We start from the raw sequence: 10271 nt of genomic DNA on the forward strand, positions 1-10271 counted from the left end.
GTTTGGTGTGTTCCATGTGTGCACATGGATGTGTGTGCACCTGTGTGCACGTATGACTGTCCACATGGGTGTATTGGTGTGTACGCCATGTGTGCATGTGTGTGGGCACACATGACTGTCAGTGCATGGCCATGTGTGCACATGGTTGTGTGTGTGCAAGCATGCTTGCAACCCGACGACAGGCAGCTTCACCAGAATGCTTACATTCCTGCTTCAGGCCCAGAGAGGGGGAGTTCCCTGTCCAAAGTCACACAGTGAGACAGCACCAGTGTGGAGGTTCTAGGAGCCCAGTCCAGGCATCAGCTGGCCCAGCCTGCTAGTCTTGTGGTGTTTTATGTTTTCTTTAACTGCACAATTCAAACACATTTTTTAAATTAAAACAAAACTAAGATCCTTCCAACAATACAGAAGGAATGAAAAGGAGAAGTCCCCGTCTGGCCCCTGTCCCAGACTCTCTCGCCTGTGGGCGGATGTGCACACCTACATATGGACACACGAAAACACACGGTTTTGCCTCGCTGGGTGGTCTGTGGTTTTAAAATCCCTCCATATTGTTCCACAGCTTGGTTTCTCTCACTTGACAATATGTCTTGGAACTTTTCCATAAAAGCGTCTACTGATCTATTTCACTGGATTTTTGCTGTTGTTGCCAACACTCTCAAGAAGTTTTATTAAAAACGGTGACATCCAGAAACACCAGATTCATTTTAAAGTAAAATTGACAGCATGTTTCAGAACTTACATAGTTCTGAACCGTTTGTGTCACTATCTTTTAAAGCAAAACAAAACGCCAAGTCCAGATACCAACTAGCAGAGAAGGTGACCCTCAGCGAGCCATGGGGAGAGGCCCTGGGAAAACAGCCCTGCCGATCGGTGCCCTGACCTTGGACCTCAGTCTCCAGAACTGTGAGAAAGAACTGCTGCCGCGGAAGTTCTTTAGCGGAAGCCTCCCCGGCAAGTTGTTGTCCGAGGTTCGGTTAAGGCGGCCGGAGCTGCCTAACTCATCCTTACCCACCAGTGAGCCCTCCCTCCCACTCCATCTCCGGAGCCAGCTCTGCCGTTTCTTCTGGCATTCCTCACCACCTGGCTTTTGTTCAATGCATAGTCTATTTATAATACACACATACTGCACATATGTTCCAGTAGGTACAGTCATGTTTTAGTTTTCTGTTCTCATGCATAGAACAGTGCTGTCTAATAGAGATGCCATGTGAACTGCATAACTTGAATTTTTTTAGTAGCCACATTAAATAGTAAGCAGAAGCCAGTGAAAATAACGTTAATAAATACACCTTTTTTTTTTTTTTAGACAGAGTTTCAGTGGTTAGAGACTCTTAGGTTAGAGTGCAGTGGCGTGATCTTGGCTTCCTGCAACCTCTGCTGCCTGGGTTCAAGCGATTCTCCTGCCTCAGCCTCCTGAGTAGCTGGGATTACAGGCACCTGCCACTGCGCCTGGCTAATTTTTGTATTCTTTTAGTAGAGATGAGGTTTCACCATCCTGGCCAGGCTGGCTCTGGTGTGTCACTCCCGTGTGGAAAGAGGGGCCTTGTTACATTCATTGCGGGAGCCAGTACCTGACAGTCCTGGGTCACACCAGTGTGCGGGTGTTCGTGGGCGAATCCATGCTGGGTGGTGACAGGTGATGGCGCGCTGGGTTCCTATTTGATGAATGAGAAAACTGGAAGCAGAGACAAGGGGAAATGGCTGTCCCAGCTCTCATGTCCCAGAGCATGGGTGGAGGCGGAGGCAGAGCCAGGCCTGGCTCCCTCGTGGGCAGAGGGACCAGAGGTGAGCAGTGCCCACTGTGGACAGGGACCTGAGCTCACAGCCCCTCAGCTTTCTCCAAGCACCTGCTCCTCCCCAACAGAGCCGGGGTCTGGGCATTCAGGCACATCCTGGCCGAGGCTTCAGGAGGCCTTAGTTCAATGCTGGCTCAGCCCGGCCTGCGGGATGCTCTTGGGCAAGGGTCCTCCCTTCCCCGGGGCTCAGTCTTTGCATCTGGAGAATGGACAGACTGCAGGACCTGCCGGGGGTGTCTGCCCGGCCCAACACTGAGTTGGGGTAGGGGACACCCCAGGGCGCAGTATGTGGCCTCTTCAGCATAACACTATAATTAGCCCAATTACCCACCGCCTTCATGCTTTTTTTTAAAATTTAAAATGGAAATTAAATTTTGCACCAGGTTTACAGGCTGTTAACGGAATTCACTAATCAAACCCAACACCAAGTCCTTGAAAATGAGAATTCAAAAAGGTCTATATTTGCATATTCATGTTTTTAATAGGGTTCAGAAGGTATATTTGCAGCTGATGAAAGGATTAATTAAATCTATTTGCATTGGTGAAGAATTTTAACCCCTTCTGAGCTGGCTGGAGAGGGGAAGGCCCTGAGGCCCAGTGGTAAACATAGTCTTAGGAGGATGTCTAGAGGCGCTGCTCCTGCCACCCCTTCCTGGGCCACGTGTCCCGGCAGTGAGCCTCTCCCCAGCCCAGCACAGCAGGACGGTGGCCACGGCACCAGACCTGGGGCCTTCACAGCAGACCTGCCTGCGACAGGAGGTGACTTCAGGGGTTTTTACTTTAAAAACAAACATACGCTAGGATTTTGGGTTTTTATAACATTCATACATTGTCACTGTAACATTTAGAAAATATGGGAAACTCTCAAGGAAAAAAATGAAAGTCTCTTAAACGTGCCCACTCAGCAATGCCCCTGGAGGCTCGAGTCCTGCCTCCCGCCCCTCCTCCGCGGGAGTGTGAGCACGTTGTGTTGAACACACACATGTGCAAGTGTTTGAGTTGCACGTGTGTGTACATGTGTGCTCACACGTGTGGTGTGCATGTGCACCTGTGTCATTAGACACAGCATAGGTGCAGAGTGTAATAGGGACCACGTTACACACAGGCACACAACACATACGCCTAGAGTTGAACATCCGAGACGTTTACACGTGTGGTTATAGATGCAGTATATACACATGGTATGATGGTTGACACCATCAACCTGATTGGATTGAAGGACGCAAAGTATGGATCCTGGGTGCATCTGTGAGGGTGTTGCCAAAGGAGATGAACATTTGAGTCAGTGGGGAAGGCAGACCCATCCTCAATCTGGGGGGCCACCATCTAATCAGCTGCAAGTGTGGCTAGAATATAAAGCAGGCAGGAAAATGTGGAGAGACAGACCTCGCCTCCCAGCCTCCAACTTTCTCCCGTGCTGGGTGCTTCCTGCCCTCAGACATCGGGCTCCAAGTTCTTCAGTTTGGGGACTCAGACTGGCTCTCCCTGCTCCTCAGCCTGCAGACAGCCTATTGTAGGACCTTGTGATTGTGTGAGTTAATACTTAATAAACTCCCCTTTATGTATAGCTTATTCCATTAGTTCTCGATACAGAACCTAATACCCACAAACTTACACATACGACTTGCATGCTGTTAAGTGACATTTACGGAGGTCACTGTTCTGGACTGACGTCCTGCATTGGGCCCCAGCAGAGTGGACCAGAGTGGAGGCACGGGTCCTGGGGCCACATCATCCAGCCGAATTTAGAAGCAGGCCAGTTTTCTAAAAATCAGGAAATCAGAGCAACCAGTCGTAAGGGGCCCATCCACCTGAGCCAGCACGATATGGAAGTCCCTCTGCTTCAGCCCGCTAAGGAAAGAGTCCCGGAAATGGCCCATCGGGTTTCTGTTCCTTGTTTGGGATGCCTGCTCTTTTCTGACTGTAAAGCTTGTGTGTGCCCTCGGCTCAGGGGAGCGCCTCTGATCCCACAGATGGAGGCTGCTGTGTTCATGAATCACTAAGATGAGCCACTCCTATCGTTAAACCTAAATCATTGAAATATTGTTTTTGGGCCAGACACACTGGCTCATGTCTGTAACCCCAGCACTTTGGGAGGCCAAAGCAGGCAGATCACCTGACGTCGGGAGTTCAAGACCAGCCTGACCAATATGGAGAAACCCCATCTCTACTAAAAATACAAACAAAAAAAATTAGCTGGGCGTAATGGCACATACCTTTAATCCCAGCTACTCTGGAGGCTGAGGCAGGAGAATTGCTTGAACCTGAAAGGCAGAGGCTGTGGTGAGCCAAGATCACGCCACTGCACTCTGGCCTGGGCAACAAGAGTGAAATTCTGTCTTAAAAAACAAATACTTTTTTTTGATAATACACATATAAGAATAAATAAATATATATATATGCACACACACATATATGTATATAGAGAAATACGTACTATATATTTAAATATATACACACAGAAATGTCTATACACACAGTTTTTTTTGAGACAGGGTCTCGCTCCATCACCCAGGCTACAGTGCAGTGGCGCGGTCTCAGCTCACTGAAACCTCCACCTTCCAGGCTCAAGCCATCCTCTCACCTCAGTCTCCCTAGTAGTTGGGAACGCAGGCACCCACCACCACGTCTGGCTAATTTTTTGTATTTTTGGTAGAGACACGGTTTCGCCATGTTGCCCAGGCTCCTGATTTCAGGTGATCCTCCTGTCTTGGCCTCCCAAAGTGCTAAAATTACAGAAGCGAGCCACCACTGCTGGCCTCTGCACTCACATTTATACATATATTTAATCTACACAGAGAAATATCTCAAGATATACGCATTCCTGTAGATAATATATACCGTATTTATGAAGACATAAATAATTTTTTCAGGAAATTTGGACCATACTGTATATGCTGTTTTGTGTTATTTCTGTTTTCCCTAAAAATTAGGATACGAGGCTGAGCACAGTGGCTCACGCCTGTAATTCCAGCACTTTGGGGGGCCGAGGTGGGCGGATCACCTGAGACTAGGAGCTCGAGACCAGCCTGGCCCAACATGGCAAAACCTGTCTCTACTAAAATACAAAAAATTAGCCGGGCGTGGTTGTGGGTACCTGTAGTCCCAGCTCTTTGGGAGGCTGAGGCAGGAGAATCACTTGAACCCGGGAGGCAGAGGTAGCACTGAGCCGAGATCTCGCTACCGCACGCCAGCCTGGATGACAGAGCGAGAATCCGTCTCAAAAAAGAAATATATTAGAATACGAGGTTCTTTCCACGCCATTACCTCCCTCCAAAAGTGCGTTTTCAATGGCCACCAAGAGCTCCACTAAGTGTCTTAAATATCTGATTCCCCTTTTTGTCAGGAAATTCGGTTTTTCCTTTTGTTAACGTTATTTCTCAGCAGTCACCTATAAACCACAAGCCCCCCCACCTCCGGCCCATGACTTACAGGAGCCTCCCGGGAGGTTGTCGGGGAGCAGGAGGGGGCCTGGAGGCTTCAGCCAAGTTGCTTTCTCCCAATTTACTCCTGGAGCGGGCCCCTAGGTTACAGATGAGAAACTGAGGCTCAGTGAGGCCAGCAACACAGTCACACGTGGTCACACACGGTCACAGTTACACAGGGTTACACAGGGTCACACACGGTCACACACAGTCACACACATCACACACGGTCACACACAGTCACAGTTACACAGGGTCACACACAGTTACGGTCACAGTTACACAGTCACACACTGTCAGCCACAGTTACACAGTCACACATGGTCACATGGTTAGACAGGGACACACACGGTCACACAGGGTCACACGTGGTCACACACAGTTACACAGAGTTACAGTTACACATGGTTACAGTCACACAGGGTCACACAGGGTCACACACAGTTACGGTCACAGTTACACAGGGTCACACATGGTCACATGGTCACACAGTCACACAGAGTTACGTCACACATGGTCACACAGTCACACACGGTCACAGATGGTTACACACAGTCATACATGGACACACAGAGACACACATGGTTACACATGTCACACATGGTTACAGGGTCACACATGGTCACACAGGGTCACACAAGGTCACACAGTTACACAGAGTTACAGTTACACATGGTTACACATGGTCACACACGGTCACGCATGGTTACACAGGGTCACACACGGTCACGCACGGTTACACACAGTACACACGGTTACAGTGGTAGTCACTGAGAGAAGGAGAAATGTACACAGGAAGGAGACGGAGTTTGTAGTGTAGAGAAAAAGCATTGGCTGGGCGCGGTGGCTCACGCCTGTAATCCCAGCACTTCAGGAGGCTGAGGCAGGTGGATTATCTGAGGTCAGGATTTGGAGACCAGCCTGGCCAAAATGACTAAACCCTGTCTCTACTAAACATACAAAAATTAGCTAGTGTGGTGGCACCAGAGTAATCCCAGCTACTTGGGAGACTGAGGCAGGAGAACCACTTGACCCTGGTGGGCGGAAGCGGGAATGAGCTGAGATTGCGCCACTGCACACCAGCTTGGGCGACAGAGCAAGACTCCATCTCAAAAAACAAAACATGCAGTTGTGAACCCACCCCTACATCGTCCCCCGAAACTCTCCCACCCTCTGACACTGTGCTTTTAATTCCCAGGAATAACTCTGGGTGTGCACGTCCACCCAGGCCGCTGCAACAACATCTCATAGACTGAGCAGCTTCTCTCAGTCCTGGAGGCTGGGAGGCCAGGATCAAGGTGTGGGCTCGTTCAGTTCCTGGGGAGGCCTCTTTTGGGCTTGTACATGGTATCTTTTCCCACGGCTGGGAGGGAGGGATGGGGAGGAAGAAGAGAGGGGAAGAGCGGGGAGAGGGAGTGGGGTGGGGTATAAAGAAAGAAGAGTTGGGGAGAAGGGCAGAGTGAGAGAGAGGGAGGGGGAGAGGGGGATGGGGGGGAGAGGGGGATGGGGGGAAGAGGAAAGAGCTCTCTTCTCCCTACAAGGCCACAGTCCTATGAGATCAGGGCCCCACGCTTATGACTTCATTCGACCATAATCACCTCGTTAAGGCCTTATCTCCAAGCCACGGCTGCAACGGGAATTTGCAGAGTACACAGCTTGGTCCATAGCACGTGGGTTTTACCTAATTGTCAGTATGTGAAGTAATTTAAACAAATGTGATATATTTAGCTTGTGATTTTAATTAAATATTTAGAAGTATTTGATTAAAGTCTGTAATCAATATCTAAATACCTGGGAAACATTATCAGTTAATTTTTTAAATTGCGATTCATTAATCGTGCAATTGTGTTTAAATATTGAGGGACATATGCTTAGTAGGTTTGTAAGGCGAGGAACTGATGAGGAGAGGAAGCAGACCCGGGTGGGAGGGCGTCTGCGCATACGCAGGAGCCCTGGGAAGATGAAAGATCCCAGAACAGAGACGAGAGGAGGTGCTTTTGTCAGAGGCGGTCCAACCAGAGCGACTCCATCTTGAACACTTGAAGAGGGTCTGGAAAAATGAGGCTGAGATCCGCAGGGCTGCATCCTAGGAGGTTGGGTGTTCTTAGTCACAGGATGGCGTAGGAGGTCCCAAGACACAGGCCACAAAGCCCCCACTGATAAAACAGGAGGTGGCAAGGAAGCCAGCCAAAAAACCCACCAAAACCAAGATGGAGATGAAAGCAACCTCTGGTCATCCTGGATGCTCATGATACGCTAATTATAATACAGCGGCATGCTAAGAGATGCTCCCACCAGCACCATGACAGTTTACAGATGCCATGGCAACACCTGAAAGTTCCTCTAAATGGTCTAAAGGAGAGGAACCCTCCGTTCTGAGAACGCTCCGCCCCTTTCTAGAAAACTCATGAATAATCCACCCTTTGTTTAGCATATGATCAAGAAATTACCATGAAAATAGCCAGCCAGCTCTGCTTATGGAGGGGTTACCTGTTCGTTTCCTGACTTCTCTAATAGACTTGCTTTCACCTTGCTCTATGGACTTGCCCTGAATTCTTGTTTGAGGTCCAAGAACCCTCTCTTGGGATCTGGATTGGGTCCCCTGTCTGGTAAACAGTTTGTGACAGAGCAGGAGCATTGCTCTCTTAGATAAATTCCACCATTCTGAAGTTCACCTTGATCAAAACCCACCTAAATCCAACGGGCGTCAGCCTAATGGCTAAGGTCAGCATAACCATGAACCACAAGTAACATCTCCAACCAGAAACATTCAAACCCCTCCCTGACCAGAGATATGCCAACCCTGAGATAACCCCCTCCAGCTGGAAAGAAGTCTGCCCCAAGATGACCTCCCCTCCAGCCAGAGACATTCCAACTCTGCCATCAAACTTCTCCCCTACACAGAAACAGTCCAAGCTTATATGCCCCCTCATATACTCTTAGTCTGTAAGAGAGTGTACACCTGACCAAAATTGGTCAGAAGCCTCTCTCTGTTTATTTCTCCAAAATAAACCTGTCTCTGACTGTTGAGCCACTTTTCATGTTTCTTTCCTCTTCAACTCTTAGAGTTTGTCCTATGTCAAGAGTGTTAAGAGTCTCTCCTGCTGGCTGCTGGCCTGGGCGTGACCCGGAGTCAGGAAGAAGCTGAATTTCTCTGCTAGTGTGAGCACCATCTCCACCCCCCAGCCAGGGACTCCAGAGAGGCCTCGCATGTCACAAAACAAATCGTCCTCTTTGGCTGTCCCCCAATGGACTCCCACCAGCCACTGGACATTGCCTCTTGGTTCAAGCCACCAAGGGGACCCTGAAACCCCATTTCTAGTTTAGGGATGAGTGATCCAGAAAAACTTTAAGTCACTGAGAAAACTGCTGTTGAAAGATGTTGTCTGTGCAAGGAAAATGCGTCGAGGTGAGAGATGGGGGATGAGGCAGAGATGTGAAGAATGCAGGCAGGACAGACGTGCCCCTTGAAGTCAGGAAATGGATGCAGAAGCTTAAACAGTTTACACAGAAACAAGCCGGAATGATGTTGTGAGCTTGTTTATGATGGTGAATAAAACATGATTAATAATTATTATTTTTTGAGACAGAGTCTTGCTCTGTGGCCCAGGCTGGAGTGCAGTGATGCAAACTTGGCTAACTGCAACCTCCACCTCCCCAGTTCAAGCGATTCTCCTACCTCCACCTCCTGAGTAGCTGGGATTACAGGTGTGCACCACCATGCTCAGCTAATTGTTGTACTTTTAGTAGAGACGGGGTTTCACCATGTTGGCCAGGCTGGTCTTGAACTCCTGACCTCAGGTAATCTGTCTACCTTGGCCACCCAAATTTCTGGGATTACAGGCGTGAGCCACCGCACCTGGCCTGCAACTGAACTTTTTCTCACTCAATGTTCTGTTTCTAAGATTTATCCATATTATTCTTGGACTGTTGTTGATTCATTTCACCATGGTATAAAATTCCATTGTATCACTATACCAAAAAAGTATTTATCCATCAAGTGGACTTTTGACCTGTTTCCAGTTTTTTGCTACTAAGAACAGTGTGGTGTGAAAACCCCAGTACCTTTCTCCTTGGGCTCATGTAGAAAAGTGTCTTTAGGATTTAACTCAGAATAGAACTTCTGGGGCATCGCACCTGTAAATGTTTAGCTTTACAAGCTAAAGCCAAATTACTTCCCAAAGTGCTGAGACAAATTTACCTTTCCACCAATATGATGGAAGATCTTTTTTTTTTTCTTTTTTAAATTTTAAAGACAGGGTCTTGCTCTGTCACCCAGGCTGGAATACAGTGGCACCATCATAGCTCACTAGAGCCTCAAACTCCCCGGCTCAAGCGATTCTCCTGCCTCAGTAGCTGGCATTACAGGCGCCTGCCATCACACCTGGCTAAATTTTGTATTTTTATTAGAGACAGAGTTTCGCCATGTTGGCCAGTCTGGTCTCGAACTCCTGATCTCAGGTGATCTGCCTGCCTTGGCCTCCCAAAGTGGTGAGATTACAGGCATGAGCCACTGCAGTCAGCCAAGGGGCAAGATCTTGCCACATCTTTTCACCAATACTTTGTACTACCAGACTTTTCAAATTTTCCCAGTCTACTAGGTACAAAATGGCAACTTGAACATGCATTTTCTTGAATACCAAAGAAGCTGGATATCTTTTCATAGGAGTAGTTGCCATTCATGTTTCTTCTGTTGTGAAGTGTTTGTTCCTGTCTGTTACTCATTTTTCTGTGGGGGTGGGTCTCTTTCTTACTGATCTTGTGGAATTCTTTTTATACTTGGATACCCGCCCTTCGATGCTGTATCCATGGAAGAGATCTCTTTGCACCCTGTGACTTGCTTTTTATCCTCTTTGTGTCATTTCTTAAGTTCTTGATGTTCACATAGTTAAATTTATCAATCTTTTCTGTCATGGTTGGCACTCTTGCATCTTAAGAAACCCTTCTCAACATAGTGAGGACATAAACATAATCTCCCATACTGTCTTCTGCAAGTGACTTTTATTTACGACATGAGACAGAAACTCAATTTCATTTTTTCCACATG

This window comes from Sapajus apella, unplaced genomic scaffold (assembly GCF_009761245.1).
Source record: "Sapajus apella isolate SASKATOON/1434 unplaced genomic scaffold, GSC_monkey_1.0 scaffold112, whole genome shotgun sequence".
Classification (NCBI taxonomy): Eukaryota; Metazoa; Chordata; class Mammalia; order Primates; family Cebidae; genus Sapajus; species Sapajus apella.